Raw genomic sequence first — 18,567 nt, 5'->3', positions numbered from 1 at the left:
GAGGACTTCGGCATGTCGACACTTGCGTAGTTCTTGCCTCAGGAACTGCGTCGTCTGGTTTCCCTCTTTGTTAGAGATGGGTCGTCGACACATAGGGGAAAGCGATCGGCAGTGTGGGCAGGGTGATCGGAGGGGTTCGAACCGAGGACGGGGATCAGTCTGGGAGCGAGCTGGTGATGGGTCGAAGAGTCCGTAAGGCGCATTTGAATCAGGCGGCACATAGGGCACTCGGCAATCGTCATCAAACGCCTGCGATCGGCGGTGGCAGAACCTTGCGACATGATCGGGATACCTACATGCGAAGCATATAGGGCGATTGTCCGGCGTATGCCACGGGCTAGCGACGGCAGTGGTGGTCCAAGGGACGGGAGGGGGAGGGCGCTGCACAGGCTGCTAGAAGCGACACACAGGCACAGTGCGAGGGGCCATTGCAGCAACTGTAGCATAAGTGACTGGTGTAGTCACGACATCCTGCTGGTGAACAGCCAGCAGTGCTTCCGTGACCTCTTCATGAATCACGTTACGGAGATGAGACGGCAAAGTGCTGGCAGACTTCTGAGTGACGGACACCAGGGATAGCTGTCGTGCGACTTCGCACACGAAATCCTCGATTTGGGTTATCAGAGAGGCTTGTTCTGGGCCGGTGGTCAGGCTGCAGAGTGACGCCGCATTTGGTGTGGGATGTCGCCTTGTCAGAGCTCGCTGCTCACGTAATTCATCATAGCTCTGGCACGAGCTGATGACGTCGCCAACTGTGCGCGGGTCCTTAGCCAGAAGCATCTGGAACGCGTCATCAATTCCCTTCATGACGTGCTTGATCTTTTCCGCTTCCATCATGGCAGCATTCACGCGCCTGCACAAATCTAGAACGTCTTCTATATAGCTGGTGAATGTCTCACCTGTGTCCTGTGTGCCCGTACACAAACGCTGCTCGGCTCGGGAGTTTCCTGACGGCGGGTCGGTCAAATACTTCTGTAATCGACGTCTTGAACGCTGACCACGTTCGGATATCCCTCTCCTGATTTCTGAACCAGAGACTGGCCACGCCCGCGAGGTAGAACGATACGTAAGCCAGTTTGTCCGAGTCATTCCATTTGTTGTGAACGCTCACCCATTTGTAGGACGACAGCCACTCTTCAACATCGTTGTCGTCGGTTCCGCTGAAGATAGGAGGCTCCCGCTAGCGAATGGTGCCAGCGCAAGGGAAAGGTGGCGATGGAAGAGTCTGCTGGTCGGTGTCCGGCATGGCAGAGGATAGTGTCCGAGAACGGAGTTCCAGGATGGTAGAATGGAACATCACCCCGCACGGCTCCAACACTTATAAAGGCGACTTATTGGGGTTCGTAGCGACCACCGGTTCTAGGATGCACCGAGCAGTTCCCGAGCTCGAGCCTCTGCTGCGCGCTTGATGCTGCCAATGTTGCTGACTCTGTGCGCACATTCGTTATCTTCCTTACAATATATATATGCCATTAGGGTGACAGAATGGTTACAGGAGAAGATAAGCGCAGCAGAGGATGACAGAAGACTAAATGGTGTGGCAAAATTAAGAAATTTGCGGTTGCTAGTTGGAATCGGTTGGCACAAGACAGGGGTAATTCGAGGTAGCAGAGAGGGGCCTTCGTCCTGCAGTGGACATAGAATGGGCTGATGATTTTACATATATATATATATATATATATATATACACACACACACACACACACACACACACACACACACACAGCATGAAGTGTTTCGCGGCAGAGCCGAAGGTATAACATTCAAAAAAGAGAAGAGGAACGTTAAGGCAAATGTTTTTACTGATGTTTCGGCCGGAGGACTGGCCTTTTCGGAGTCATATATAGATATATATATATATATATATATATATATATATATATATATATATATATATATATATATATATATATATATATATATATGGCATTCAGAAAGATGGTCGGGGAAAGTTCAGCCACAGCTCCTGCGTTCCAATTACCTTTGTTCACACCTGGCCCTCTGCCGACACAATGGGACTTCTGGAAGTTTGTTTTTATTCAGAGGCAGCCACTCAAAAACTGTTGCTGCTGAAGCGGTGCAGAGTTCTGCTCCTGAGTGCCCTTAACATCGAGGAGCAGCTACCGTGCTTCACCCGTGAGCAGATGGCCAGTAGATCAGCAACTAAAGCTGTTTCAAGATGTTTTAAATACCAGGCAGCACTGATAAACCTCTAAAAGCATTTTTCAGCTACACTGAAGGCAATTGTCGCACGCTCAAAGTTGCGACAACTAGGCTGGAATCCATGCCAGAATCTCTGGCAAATATTTGGCAGCTAGTGTTCATCTATCTGCCTTGCCAGTTTGAAATACATGACAATGAAATTCGTGACAAACAACCAACCACAGTTGAGACCTCGGAAGGGGATTGCAGAGTCTGAAGCCGTGGCAGCACAAGCTCACCTTTACAAAATAGCAGTTATCATGATACCCGCATGCCAGAAGTATCTATAAGTGGCAAAGGTGGCTTTTGTTTCAGCTGTGGCTTGCAAAGTCACCGTGCAAACTTCAGAGTTCAGAAACTGCTCAGCCAGGGAAAAGAAATTTGCCATCATTGTCAAGGTTACTTCACAGCTGTTTGCCGACACAGTGGGACAATTTTGTCGCACAACATCGACCGTGCTGTCTACAGGCCAGCTTCAAGCACCGATACAGTAGAAAAAGAAGCAAACCAAAACGGCATGGTCCTAGTCATCAATGAAAAGCCAACCGTCTTTAGTTTGGATCGCCATTTTTATCGGAGGTGTCCATGAGGCTTCTAGTTTGTGCTAGCATGTGTTGAAGTGGTTTTACCACTGGGTTGTGAGTCACAAAAGTGATAAGTAACTACAACAAGGTATTTATTTAAAATGTTGTAGCTTATTTCGTGCACAAGTGTGAAGTTGGGTATGCTGTTCTTTATGTACAATAATAAACAATTCAATTAACTCAAAAGCAGGCAACAGAATAACAATATGACTTTTTCAACTCACTACTCAACTTCATTCTTATTTGCAAAAACTTCCAGCGGCCACACGCCGTATGTCACTCTTGCTCCTCAGCTCCTTGTGTTCCCATGAATACTTTGTTTAGCGCAAAACAACAGACACAAGAAAGGCGACCAGGACAAGGCGCTACTCTCAGCTGACATCATTTTATTGTGTCACTCCTTTATAGACAGCTGAAACTAGAGGAACATGCGCAGTGAGCATGTTGGATCGGATGTTGGTGGCTCCACCATGTGGTGGAGCCATCAACATCCGATCACAAGAGCGCACTCATGTGACAGAATCCAAAAACCATATTCAGCGCTGTACAAGGTTAAGGAAGGCACACTAATGCACTGTGACCCCAGTGACTGAATGAGTGACGCAATAAAATGTCAGTTGAGGGTAGCACCTTGTCCTGGTCGCCTTTCTTGTGCCTGTTGTTTTGCGCTAAACAAAGTATTCATGGATTCACACCAACTAGCCCGCCAACGCATTGTGCTGAACTATCCCTGTGTTCCCCCAATCATTAAAAATAAAAAATTCTCAGCACCATGTGGCAACAGCTAAATGAAGATAGAACAGTGGAACCGACGAGATATTGTGCCACAGAGCTCTGGTAATCCTACAATGTGAATTGTTCAACTGCAGAGCTGCTGTCAAGAAGAAATGTGAACCTTGGGTATATTGTAGCCAATATCCAGTATAAGACAATGGTTAGCATGTTTCTCTATAACCCGCTAGAGCAATCCACTTCTGGGCCTTTGATGGCACACAGTCTCCACATCAGTGTCGATGATGCAACACTTTCATGTCATCAAGCTACACAAGTTCATTATGCTGCACAATTCAAGCATTGTTCTCCCAGGAGCCTGGGCTCTTCAATGGATATACACACATACTTCTGCTGCAGCTGGTTGTGCAGCTGATCATTTCAAAGCTGCTTTGTTTACTGCTTGTATTTTGAGAGCAAGTTTCTAAACTTCGGCAATTTTAAAAAGCCAGGATCACATTGTGCAGTCACTTCAGAGTGGATGTCCCTGCTGATAGTTCTCAAGAACAGAAGTCCCTGCTTATATGTGCCTATTTATTAAACTAACCAAGCCATCATCATAGATTGTTTCCCACTGCCACCTAGTGATGATCGCTTGCATTGCTTGGGCAGTGCAGTATGCTTTATAAAGCTGGATTCGATGTCAGCATGTCAACTGGAGCTTGGTCACTGTAGCTGGGACTTGATGACATTCATTACCCATGAACAGTTGTTTAGTTTCGAACATGTTTGCTTTGTGTCAGTGTGAGGAGATATGTGAATCCTTCCAAAAAACAACGTAAAGATGAGGATGAAAGGATTAACCAAGAACGTACAGAAAATTTCAATTCCCTTTTTTCCTTCATGTTCACCAATGATGATGGCACATTTCCGTACTTTCATGACACCTCTGACCGCCCTTCAGCATCTGACCTTCTCATCAACGAGGAAGGAGTCCTGAACCTTCTTCTGTGCGTTAACATTAAGAAATCCCCCGGACCCGACAGCATCCAGAATGAGTTCCTATATAGGTATGCTCCGTGGGTTGCTAACTATCTTACCATAGTCTTTCAATCTTCGCTCACCCAGGGAACATTTCCTACAGCCTGGAAGCAAGCTAAAATAATTCCAGTTCACAAAAGTGGGAGCACATCTGAGGTAGGAAACTAAAGGCCTATTTCTCTTACGAATACCTGCTCCAAACTGCTCGAGCATATAGTTTGTGAACGTCTGTCAAATTACCTAGACGCTTACAATTTATTATCACCAGCACAACATGGTTTTTGCAAGAGGTCGTCTACAATAACGCAGCTTGTTCAAACCGTCCACGATCTTTCACAAACATTAAATTGCCGAGGACAGGTCAACCTAATTTTTTTTAGACTTTGCCAAAGCGTTCGATAAAGTATCACATCCTAAACTTTTTTTAAAAATGAATGGAATATTTAGAAATCCAAATATTACTAAGTGGCTTACATCCTACCTTCAGTCTCGTGAGCAGCATGTCGAAATAGATAAAATTAAATCCATGCCCAAACCGGTTTTATCTGGAGTACCCCAAGGCAGTGTCCTGGGTCCTCTTTTATTTCTTATATTTATTAATGATTTGCCTTCTGATATAACTGTTCCACTTAGGGTGTTTGCAGACGACTGCGTTATTTACAATAGGATCGAATCTTTAAGTGACCAGTTAGAACTTAACAACAATTTACAAAGAATATTAAAATTGTGTAATGAATGGCAAATGTCACTGAACCCAGTAAAATCAGTTTGCATGACCATAACAAGAAAGAAGGTGATATTGCAGTACAAATACAGCATCGGTCCACACGAACTAGAAAGAGTAACAGAATATAAATATCTAGGACTAATATATTTACTCAAGATTTGAGGTGGCATACGCATATCAATCAGGTGTGTAGCAGGGCAAATAAAGTCTTATGGGGTCTCGGACGAAGACTGTACAGCGCAACTCCTGAAGTGAAAAGCTTGGCATATAAGGTATTAGTAAGGCCATTTATTGATACGCTAACGTTGTATGGGACCCACACACTGTAACTAACCGTCATAAATTGGACAGAGTTCAACGACTTGCCTCCAGATTCATATTTAATAAGTATCCGCGTGCACTCTCCTACTGAACTGTGCAGACGTGCAAACCTCTCCGCTTTAGAACTAAGGACTAAGTTTGACCGACTGAAATTTTTATACCTAGTTATTCATAACCAGGTTAAACTTAATTTCACTGATTTCTGTATAATTTCACCAGATCAACGCTCCAGGCACAAGCACAGTTTATACATACACCCGCCAGTTACACAGAATGATATATTCAAGTCTAGTTTCTTTCCGAGGGCTATTAAAGATTGGAATGAATTACCCAATCCACTTGTCACATGTTCCTCTGTCAGTGCTTTTACTGCTGGTTTGGAGAATCTTATTTTTCCGGATATGAATGCATCATAGCATCTGTTTCTGATGCGCATGCTGCGAGTGTTTGTTCTTTGATCACTGCATGTTCCTTTTTACAGATACTGCTATTGTATTGTTTTTTGTTCTACATGTACCAATATTTTATATCTTTTTTGTTGTATTTCTATCCGCTCCTGTAATGGTCCATCCTTGGACTGACAGTATAAACAAACAAGCTAATGAACAAACAGTGCCCTTAGCATTTTAGAAGCTAATGTGTGGTGTTGTAAATGGTTATAGAGTATAGGCATGTTGGGCTACCTAGATGTTTTGGTATAAAGTTGCCCACGTGAAGGGAATGACAGGAATCTGCAAAATGTCCTGCCTCACATCAGAGCTACAGGGATGACTTTGAACAATAAGGGCCTCAGCAGTAGATTAACTCAACTCTCTTGATCTCTTCATATCAACGCCGAAAAATTGGCTCCTGTGGAAAATAAACAGTCTAGAGAGCTTCTCCTGTAGACAAAAAGAAACAGCAGTCATTCTTGAGGCTGGCCAGATATTATGCAATGTTTATTTCACATTATGCAGATCCTTGTTGAATGTTTAAGGAAACTACTTGGGAAAGGCGAACCATTTGTTTAGACTATTTGTTACATTTGAACCATATTTTAAGTTAAGGAAGAAACAGGCACAGCTGTCAGAAACTTCTTAAAAGTTTTTCTTCTTATGTCCTCTTTTGGCAAAAGAGAAAACATTCCTTATTTGCAGAAGCTAGGGGTGTGTTTAGGTTCTTGTCTAGCACTTGTCCTTGGTAAGCTATGCCAAGCTAAGCTGGACGGAGACACGTCTGGACGCCTTGGCAGATCGAAAGTTTAAAAAGACTCTAGAAATCCTCACAAGGTTTTCACTAATTATTAAGTGCACATGTGATAGTTTTGACTAAAATTGTTCTGTTTTTGTTGTTTTACATCAGTGGCTTAGTCCACTTGAATTTATTAAATAACAGTTAAAAGTGGGGGGGGGGGGGGACATAGTCATCAGACTCCTTTAAGCCAAATTTGCCTTCAGTGATGGCCAGACAGCCTGGTGCTATAACCATAAGGTAAAACAAGCTGCTACTTTCATTTAATTCCTCTTATTCTAAACTAGTAAAAAGAGGAGTTGCAATAATATGCTGCACTAATGTGCTTAAAAGATCATGCCTACACTGAACCCACTGCTTTAGCTGTGGGTTCAGCCAACATACCATGCACCTAAATGATGCTGTTTACCATGGCCAAGTCTTGGCATCTGTCACAGAAGGACTACTAGGGCAAGTGCAACAAACAAGGAGCACAAACTCTACATGGGACTGTGCCATTGTCAACAGAAAAGTATTGCTGCCATTTCCTACATTCACCAGTTGTCGCACAACCCAAAGAAAATTTTGTGTCGTAGTAACATTCAGGTCATCTTTCCTGCACCTAATAAGTGAGCCTGCTTTTGCTGTGGGACAAGACTGAAGAAAAAAAACACCACTCTAACCTGTTAGACAGCTCATAAAAATAAGTTTGGTGACTGCAGAACTTTTGTGACACACTGCATTCTGTTAACTTGTGCAAAATGTTTCCCATTGGTCAAACGGGCAGATCTATAAATGACAGGTTACGAGAAAGCAGCAACAAAGTAAATAAAGGTACATCAAATGGTTTTTTTTTTCTTGTTATTCACAGCAAGGAACACAAATGCTGCCCTGTGTTTAATGGTACTCTCATTATGGGCACAAAGAAGCATATCTGTTGTATTTGATAATTGAGGCTGATCAGATTGTGACCTTTGGTGTAGCCTGTATTGACAAACCATCTGTAGCTCTGTCAAACAAGGTTTGTAGAATTTCTGTACATGCCCTGAGCTGGCCTCTTGATAGCCATGGATTGTAATATCATTCTAATGCATGTTTTTATAGGCTTGTCATGCTTGTGACCTGTGGGGTAAGTGTGACTGGCTTTTTAAAAATAAACAGCTGTTGGAAGTGTGTCTGTTTTTCTGTCTTCTTGCATCCGTGTTCCTGTTTGAGCTACTTTAGTACCTGACCATTTGTTTGGAATTTATTACACAGCCAAATGAAGCTCTAGCCTCATATCCAGCTGTGAAGATGCTCTAACCTAACCTTTTCTCATTGTAATTCCTAATGCCTCAAGCAAGGGCCTCGGTGCTGTTCTGTAGCAGTGTTGCAGTTGCCAATTATAAACTGTTGCATTTGCATCATGCACTATGCTGCCACTCAGCTGTGGAAGGAGAAGCTCTGGCATGCCACCTTGCATACGAACAGTGCCGCACCTACCTTTGGAAGGAAAGTATGTGCCGAGAACTAACCGTCAGATTTTGATTTCACTGCTCTCATCAGCAGGCCATTTCCCACGAAGCGTGCCTCATTGGCATGCTCACCTCTTTTATTTTTACTTTGAGATTCAGCAGTATTGCAGAGGTGTGATTATTACTGATGCCGTGTTCCAACTGTCCACACCATCACAAAGTCCTCAAGAAATTGAAGAAATTGTTTCTCAGACAGCACCCTGTGTTGTGACTAAGAACGAGCTTCAAGAGGTATCAGTGTAGAAATTCGGCTTGTTATATAACATTTTGCAGTTTTTTCTCATAGTGCAAAAAGCACAAGGACGTAGAAGAGGGCGCTATTGTAGGTAGTTGCATATGTAACACTGCAAAACTGGGATGCATGGATACTTCTATTCCAGGTTCACAAACTTGTGTCAACAGTGTACTGCTAAGAGGAAGCAGAACTGAGGCATTAAGGAACAAAATTGTACAGTTAACCACAAAATTTTACGGAACACAAAATCTGATAACAAGCTGAATATCTGCACTGCCCCACAATGCAGCTGAGTATTCACGTGTACAGCCTGTACCAGTATATGTGAACATCATTGCGATGTTCGGCTTTGCTGACTACTGTTACAGGCTGCTTGGAAATTTTCCTAAATCCCATGGTCTGTAAACTTTTGTGATTGACTGTACACCTAACATGTGAACCTCTCCAAGGTACAGCGGGAACTAATAAGCGCCCGCATGAATGTTACTAGTGGATGCTGTATGTCTAGAGGCTGACAAGTGGGCTAAGCCTACATTCGCACCATTGCAGCCAGATGCACTGCCTGCTCATAAAAAGAAGTGACAAACGATATGATAGGCCCTCTTCATAATGCTCGTTCGTATGGTTAGGTATGCAGTAATATTTGTCAACTGTTACTCTAAATAGCTTGAGCAGTGCTTTGGGTCACCTGCAACCACTGAAAGAATTGCCTTCCAGTGAAGTCTCCTGGGTTAGCGATACAATGTCCGACATTTAACAATTTTGCGCATTTGTTTGGCTAAGAAATGTATCTCCTGTAAGTTATACTTTGTGATTTTTGCACGCAGAAGCCACCGTTGAACTTGGCCACACAAGGGGGGGGGGGGGGGAGCAGTGAGTGAAGTTGAATGGAAGCAACAGCTTTTACATTATCCTAGTCATAATTTGTTTGTGTGCCATCATTTTAGCTAAACAAGCTAAATGATTTTAGTACGCCATTGCTGCTAGCGATCAGATTGGTTGCAGTCATCACCAAACACTACACTGTAGCTAGGTGGTGCCACACATGGCTTCCAATATCTCCAGCATCGTGTAGTGCTTCCACCAACCATTTGTACGTTAGGCTTAATGCGACTTTGTTTTTGTTTTTTTATTCATTAAGGGGGGCACAGGAATCGAGGCACCTAGCACCTTATACGCTAATGTACTACTCACTGTTCTTCTTGAGTTACCTGGCTTGGTGTCCACTGATTTTGCTCTGACGATGATGTCACTGTTGCAGAGCCAAATTGCAGCAGCTCGTTTGAGGTTTCACTGGAAGTCAAACTCGCCTGGCTGTTTTTGTCTGCTCACCCATAAAACTCCGTGGTGCATGGCCTTACTAGCAGATGACAAAGCAAGGCTTCTCATACTGAACTGCATGTTATTGCCTCAATGCATGATACAGTCCACCACAAAAATTCACGGGATTTGTAAAAAATGTAAAACTCTCGTGAATCCTCCGTACATAGCCTCTAATTCAGAGTTTGAGCCTGCATTAGCTTTTGCAACCAACACTGTCATTTAATAATTACAAGCACTAGACCTGAGCAGAGCAGAAATTGTGCAAACCATGCCCCAAAAGCTTTTGTGGCAAACATTACATGGGCATAGAAGCATAACACTCTCTTTGCACTAGTCAAGCTTTGCAGGCCATAAGTGACTACGATACGCGACATGTGCAGGACACATTTATGTAACCGTTTGGAATATGGCCTAGACACTACAAGCTCGTCATACATACAAGATTTTTTTATAAGTGGAGAGGGACCTGCACGAACACAGGCAGAACTGCTACCCTGCCACATCGCTGTTGAATGCAGAAGTACGGCTAAGTTGTGCATAGTCTCAAGACTATAGAACTCATGAGAACTGCCTACACAAGCCTTAATCATAAGTGTCATATTTGTACCCTGCACTGTAATTTATAAGCAAGCCCTGTGCCTTCTCTAGTATCTGCACAAACACTCTTGGGGGACCAGTGGTCGTTTCTCAATGCAAACGAAGTCGAGCGTGTCATTTTTCATCATGTGTCATTAAGTTAAAAACATTAGTTTTCCTGTAATACAACATACAGTGTGGTCATGGGACATGTATCATGATGTACTAGATAAATTATTCCGAAAAACATTATAAAGATGCCCGTGTTACTGATATAACATTTGATTGTGCTAAAATTTATTGCCACTGACTGATGTAACAGTGTTCAAGGCCTCGGCAGTGCATGAGACGAGATCGAAAAACACTTAGGGTTTGCCAGTGCCTGATGAAAGAATTAGCTTGGCGTTTATTATGTGTTTCACTCAGACCAGTGTTTGCACCCGGCTTATCAGCAGAGGTGCCAGTGTGTGTGTGTGTGTGTGTGTGTGTGTGTGTGTGTGTGTGTGTGTGTGTGTGTGTGTGTGTGTGTGTGTGTGTGTGTGTGTGTGTGTGTGTGTGTGTGTGTGTGTGTGTTTGTGTGTGTGCACACAACGCCAATGCCAGCAGTGGAAGCCACAACAGTGCCCAGACTCCAGCTGATTGGGCAGTGTATGACAGTAGCAGCCAAATGGACTGCGCATTGCTCGTGAGACATGCACATGTCAGATGTGGGAACTCAACTCCGTCGTTTTCGGTGCCTCAGCGCTTCAAATACCAAAAGAGTCGACTTTATGCAACACTCACCTAGAGCTGCTCATTTCACTTAACATTGCGCGAAGTGGTCATATTAAAATGGGCGGCTAAAAAAATAGGATTCTTCATCCTAAGAATGCTTTAAGCATGAGGCAGGGGCACACATTGCCTCCACATGCATCTATAGCAGCTCTTCTCTCCTCTTCAAGGGTGCAAGTGAGACACTGCATCTCTTCAAGCATTGCAGAGGTGACTGCTGAAAATCTTTTGCACTTAACCCAATTTTTGCATGAGGCAGAGGATGCAAAGAACATCTTGTGATACACTTCTTGAACTCTTTAGGGTGCTATTCCAAAAATAAAATGCTTTCCAGAACACTGAAAGGCAGAACTACAAGGAATGTTGACCTGTGTACACACAGCATTGTTCTTTTAGTGCAAATATGTGGCAACTCACAAAAGCCATATTAGTGATGTGTACGAGTGTTCAAGGCACACTAAAGGCAAATGCTAAGTTGATGTGGACAGTTTAAATACCATTCCAGAAACCTCTCAATGTTTGTTTTGGGGCAAGAAAAGACTTATTTTACGAGAAAGTTGCATTTGATAAGACTGAATACCAGTTTTGAAATTGAAATCTCCCAGCATCCAACGGCGCGGTTGGTGACATTGCGTACACCCTTTGCTCCTGTCGGTGAGTAAAATGGCGCCCGACAGACTGAGCCAAGACGGATCGACAGAGTGGTGGATTTGCCGCAGCAGCTGCTTTTTGGTCAAGTGGCTTAGACCGTTCGGGCTACCCACGACATCACATGGAAGTTGTTCTCTGCTACTTGCAGTTTGTGCGAGTGCAGCGCTACACAACCAGCACAGCACTATGCGGCAACGAAACTACTAAAACGCGAAAGTGTGGGCAGTGCAGAGTCAAGCGAACATGAAACCTTTCTGCCACCTGCGTCATTGTCAAGGGTAATTTCAATTAGTTCTTTTTTCTAAATGTGAAATAGAACTGGACAAGCAGCATTTTACTTCGTTTTATAACACAATACAACACTTTTTGGGGAACTGTCAGACATTGTTTGGGATATCATTGGCCTTGGTGAGATTAGAAGAACTGGTGAGGCTTATACATTGCTGAATAACGAACATGTCCTCTGCTATAGAGGTCTCCTAGATAAGCATGGGGCAGGATTCCTAATCCATAAGGGCATAGTGGGCAACATTGACGAATTCTAGAGCATTAATGAGAGGATAGCTCTAGTCGTAATCTAACTTAATAGGTATAGATTGAAGGTAGTACAAGCTTACTCTCCAACATCCAGTCCCAATGATGAGGAAATAGATCAGTTTTATAAAGATGTTGAATTAGCGATGAGAAAAGTGCAAACTCAGTATACTGTAGTAATGAATGACTTCAATGCAAAAGGGGGGAAAAAACAGGCTGGTGAACAAGCAATTGGCAGCTAAGGCGTCAATTCTAGGAATGCTATAGGAGAGATGCTGGTGGAATTCGCAGAAAGGAATAAGCTTCGAATAATGAACACCTTTTTTCACGAAGCGTAGCAACAGAAAGTGGACGTAGAAAAGCCCTAATGGTGAAACAAGAAATGAAATTGACTTCATACTTTCTGCTGATCCCAGCATAGTGCAGGATGTAAAAATGATAAATAGGGTAAAGTGCAGTGATCATAGGTTGGTGAGCGCTAGGATTCGCCTCAATTTGAAGAGAGAAAGAGCAAAATTAGTCAAGAAGAAACAGGTAAGTCTAGAGGCAGTAAGGGTGAAAGCAGACAGCTGGTGCTTGCAAACGAATATGCAGCCTTAGAACAGAGAGATGATGATGACATAGAGCTAATGAATGAAACCGTAACTAGGTTGGCTTCAGAGGCAGCAATTGAAGTGGGAATCAAGGCACCAAGGCAACCAGTAGGCAAGCTCTTCCAAGTAGCAAACGGCCTAATAAAGAAATGACAAAAAATTTGTTTCCAACTCAAGATATAGATAAAATTCGCGGAACTGTCATAACTGACCAAGGTAAAAATGAATGATAATCGAAACCATAACTTGAGAAAGAATGAAGAAGCCATGAAAAATGGACGCAGCCAGAAATGAGTGTGAAAGAAACTTGGCATAGACAAACCAAGGGGTATGCACTGAAAGATAAGCTGGGTAATATCATCAGCAATGTCGAAGATATAGTAAAAGCAGCAGAAGAATTCTATACTGAACTGTACAGTACCAAGAGAAGTCGGGATACGTCAATTAGAAACAGTAATGAACAGGATACAGAAACTCTTCCTATAACTAGCGATGAGGTGAGAAGGGCCTTGCAGGACATGAAACGGGGAAGAGTGGCAAGAGAAGATAGAATAACAGCCGATTTAATCAAAGATGAAGGAGACATAATGCTTGGAAAACTAGCGGCTCTTTATATGAACTGTCTATCGACTGCAAGGGTCCCAGAAAAGTGGAAGAATGCAAACATTATACTAATCCACAAAAAATGGAGACGGTAAAGAATTGAGAAATTACAGGCCCATTAGCTTACTCCCAGTATTATATAAAATATTTACCAAAATAATCTCCAATAGAATAGGGGCAACACTGGACTTTAGTCAACCAAGGAAACAGGCTGGCTTCAGAAAGAGATACTCTACAATAGATCACATCCATGTCATTAATCAGGTTATAGAGAAATCCACAGAGTATAATAAGCCTCTCTATATGGCTTTGATACATTACGAAAATGCATTTGATTCAGTATAGATACCAGCATTCATAGCGGCATTACGTAATCAAGGAGTACAGAATGCTTACGTAAACACCTTGGAAAATATTGACACCTGCACTTGTCTTTATCGCGCGACACGTTTCACCGCCTAACAAATGTTATCGCACAGCTCAGGACGCGCCTGCATGTATTCGAAGTTTCTGGAGTGTTATTGATGGTTCCATCCGCTGTTTGTGACCGAACCTTGTGTAATCTGATTGTATGTGTGCGCAACACGAATAATGTAGAACTTTATGGAAGACACGCGGGTCCCAGTGATTACTCTCGAACATTCGACGACTGATGTATAAAAGCCGATGTGCTTGAACCGCTCATCAGATTTTCGACGATCTCCGACTGTATTCGCTGCTATCGTTGTGCTTTAAGTGTAGCCTGTCTTTGTGGGCACAGGTTCGCCCAATTAAAGCTAGTTTTGTCTTTCGCAGTATTGCTACTGTGTTCTTTAACGTCACTACCACATGACAATATCTACAGAGGTTCTACAGCTACCTTAATTCTACGCAAGAAAAGCAGGAAGACACCTGTAAAGAAAGGGGTCAGACAGGGAGACACAATTTCTCCAATGGTATTCAATGCGTGCTTGGTAGAAGTATTCAAGCTATTAAACTGGGAAGGCTTAGAAGTAAAGATCGATGGCAAATATCTCGGCAACCTTCGGTTTGCCAATGACATTGTTCTATTCAGCAACAATGCGGACGAGTTACAATAAATGATTGAAGACCTTAAAAGAGAGAGTGTAAGAGTGGGGTTGAAGATGAATATGCAGAAGACAAAAATAATGATGAATAGCCGGGCAAAGGAACCAGAGTTCAAGATCGCCAGTCAGTCTGTAGAGTCGGTGTAGGGGTACGTTTACGTAGGTCAACTAATCACAGGGAACCCTTACCATGAGAAGGAAATTCACAGCAGAATAAAAATGGGTTGGATCGCATACGGCAGACACTGCGAGCTCCTGACTGGAAGCTTACCGTTATCATTGGAAAGGAAGGTATACAATCAGTGCATTTTACCAGTGCTGACATATGGGGCAGAGACTTGGAGACTGACAAAGAAGCTTGAAAACAAATTAAGGACCGCGCAAAGAGCGATGGAAGGAAGATTGCTAGGCATAACATTATGAGACAGAAAGAGAGCGGTTTGGATCAGAGAGCAAATGGGTACAGACGATATTCCAATTAACATCAAGAGAAAAAAATTGAGCTGGGCAGTCATGGTCATGTAATTCGCCAGTTAGGTAACCGTTCAACCATTAGGGTTACAGAATGGGTACCAAAAGAAGGGAAACGCAATCGAGGATGACAAGACTAGCTGGAGTGATGAGATTAGGAAATTCGCAGGCACTAGTTGGAATCAGTTGGCGCAGGACAGGGGTAATTAGAGATTGCAGGGAGAGGCCTTCATCCTGCAGTGGACATAAAACAGGCTGATGATGATGATGAACACAATACAAGGATGTTTTTTTGCAATGAGTGGTTGAGTACTAGTGACAAAATTTAACTGAGGAGTGCTTTCGTCATCAGGCAAGTGCATGGAAGTCCCAGAGGAGTCTCTAATCATGTCCTACATTTAGCTCAATTTCTCGTGTATTAACGCTCTGTTTGCGATAATATTGACTCATTAGAGAATCTCGAACACTAATCCATTACTTTAGCTTGACCACATATTTGCCTTTAGTGTCCCTGAAGCAGCCGTTTCAGAGTAACGCACACCTGCTACCGGCAGCGGTGATCAGTGCTGCTCCATGGGGCCCCCCTATCCACTGCAAGGAGCCTATATTGCGTAGCCTGGGCATACAGCTCATGTCTTTTATCACAAAATCCCACTGTCTCCACATTGTTCTGAAAAGCAAATGCTCAAACTTGACAACAAAAGGTGTAAACATGTAAACACTAATCATCAATGCTCAGACAGTCTGATAGCACATCTGTAGCTGTAACTGTCGGGGAAACATCAGGTACATGCAAAGTTGTTTCCTCGCAAGCTCACCTTCACTCACCTGTAAAGCTAAACATACCTTTTCAGTATTTACACCAATTGGACTTGCACACGAAGCTGCACAACAGGACAAAATGAAATGCCAGCATCTATGCTTGATCACTCTGCCTGTCCCTTCGAAAAGCAGGGTGATAAAGCAGCTGCAGAAACTACACAGTATATAATAAATTCAATGATGGCATACAAAGCACTGATGTAACAATTGTTACATCTAAGCACACTGTATAAGTAGTCCGGCACACAAGGAGTTCACAAAGGGTTCTTTCATGACAGCTTGCAGTGGTGGAAATGCTGTTAAAAATTGCTCCAATCTGCTACATTCTGTTAAAGCTGCTACATCCATGCTACACATGAGAGTAATTTCTCCAAAGCTGCTCCAGAATACACCACACTGTCTTGGAGGCCACGACAAAAGGTGGTAGTGAACGTCAAGTGGCGGTCACCACCACCTTATGTAAAAAATGCCGTCGCATCTCCTGCAATTCTTATAGCTGAACAAGTTAAATGGGCACTGAACTAATCCAATACGCTGCGCACTTGCACATGCTCACAGTAAGCCATTTGGAAACTACACACCATAGTTACATAGTCACAAGTTGTACGTAGTTTAAGGTGAAGTCCTGCTGGGCCTAGTAGTGCACGCTCTACCCAATATGCGTTGTTGGCGTATCCAGCATTCATACTTTGTACTGATGCTGTGGCTTTGGTAGGATAGGTCTTTGTCCACCAGAGAAGCACACTAGAAACGTTGGGCATGGTGAATGTGTTACGGTGCATTCAGAAAACTTAAGTTTTCCCCCTTTTGTGTTACTAGCTGCTTCGATGTGTCGCGATTGTCTGTGTGTGCTTGTAATGCAACGGATTTGTAGTTCGGCCATTCTACTAGATAGATATCTTCAGATTCAACGTAAAATGACTGGAATAACCATCCTGTGTACCACATGACTGTATTGCGGTAAGTTTTTTGCAACCTTGTGTGGCTTGCTTACCTCTGGGAATGTGTGGAGTTTTCTCTTTTGAGCATGCTGTTTGACTCAATGTGGCCTCATGATGGTTGTAATTTGTTCGTGAATGTTCGCATATGCAGATGATCTTCCTCGAGAATATTCGCAGTGATGTGCGCTAGTACTCTGGAACCATTTTGAATTCACAGGACTAGTGTCCGGCTGATAGCCATTCAGAACCATTGTTGCTGATTGCTACAAAATCTCCTCCAAAGGATTTCTTGGCCATTCCCATCACTGCATGGTGGCAAATGCCATACAGATCTTTTCTGGACAGCCTTCGTCTGCTAGCTGCTTTAAGATATCCTGATAGCTCATCGAATCTGCGGACAGTCCACACCTTCCTGTCTGCAATAAAAAAAAAAACATGATTCTGGCAGCGACTGAACTGGGGGGCACCGCTTCTAGAGCTGCCCAAGAAAACCGAATGTGGGACAGCAGTCCCAAGCAGTCCAGGACTAGAGAATCGAAGAAGCCCATCGATGCATGAAGTCCGGCAGCAATGTCAAAAAAAAAAAAAAAAAAAGCCGACAGGGGTGTTTGCACACCTGTTCAGCACCGGCCTATCCCTCATCATTTAGGACCACAGTTGAGCTTCTGGAGCATAAGAAAGGTACCGAGGTACGCTAGATGCTGTTGTTTAATCGGTTTCTTTTCTCCTGCAGTTGGCTTACAGGGTCAGTTTTGCTTTTAAACATCACTAAGGGCACTGCAATCCAGACACAGGCGTGCATTGACTATATTTTGTTCATATTTTGTAGGGGTTTTCTTTTTTTCTGAGAACATACAGACACACAAAAAGAAGACTACGTAAAAGGAACGTTGTAGAAACAACTTTGTCAGGTGTTCTTGAATATGCTCTACAAGTTTGAAGTACAAGTTATGTCCGAAAACGAATATTTAATTTTTTGCATAATTAAACCTAACTAGTTAGCTAACAGATTGCACTTGAAAGATAGTCTCAGTAACTCAAGGTGACCACGAACATTATACGATTAGTTTCATTTGTCTTTGGTTTGGTTCAAGTTATGCAAAACACTCATTCTATGTATAATAGAATAGATAATTCAAGATACAGCAGTATGGTTCATACACCTTGACATCCTTGAGAACCCTTGAATTTGGAAAAAGAGGTTCAAAAGCCCTTGAGACTCCTTGAAAATGATCTTGCTCTTTGAATTCCTTGAAAACTATGGTTGAGGGCAACTTTTGGAACATTAAAAAAAAAAAAAAACGAATTCTGCTGCGTCGGGGCTATGCCATGAACACTGTCTATTGGGAGGAGACAAACAGATATTTTCAGACTGTGAAGTTGTGCAATGTGGCATGACCACAGCCACCAACAACAGGCTTGTTTAAATTGCGATCATGGAGCCAGGCAAAGCCTTATCAAGTGGCCGCTATTTTTGTTGTATTTGTAATTGTATTTGTATTGTATTTGTTTTATCTGTAATTTGACTTACACCTGAGCTGTGATGGCTCCATTGTATGACAGCCCTAAGCTCTGGAAATGCCTGGTTCAAAGTAAGTTTCAGCCATTTAGCTTAATGCACAATGAGTTAATTTGGCTGAAGAAAAATACTACTACCATCATGTTAGTAGG

The 18,567-nt window shown here is 43.0% G+C and overlaps 1 protein-coding gene across 2 annotated transcripts in view; it reads left to right on the top strand.

Annotated features, from left to right (window-relative positions):
• LOC142567830 (uncharacterized) overlaps window positions 1-18,567 on the top strand; it is a 91,225-nt gene that overhangs the window by 10,071 nt on the left and 62,587 nt on the right. The gene's annotated exons all lie outside the window — the stretch shown is intronic.

The sequence above is a fragment of the Dermacentor variabilis genome, unplaced genomic scaffold (assembly GCF_050947875.1).
Source record: "Dermacentor variabilis isolate Ectoservices unplaced genomic scaffold, ASM5094787v1 scaffold_14, whole genome shotgun sequence".
In the NCBI taxonomy this organism is placed as follows: Eukaryota; Metazoa; Arthropoda; class Arachnida; order Ixodida; family Ixodidae; genus Dermacentor; species Dermacentor variabilis.
This window is presented reverse-complemented; position numbering and strand designations above follow the sequence as displayed.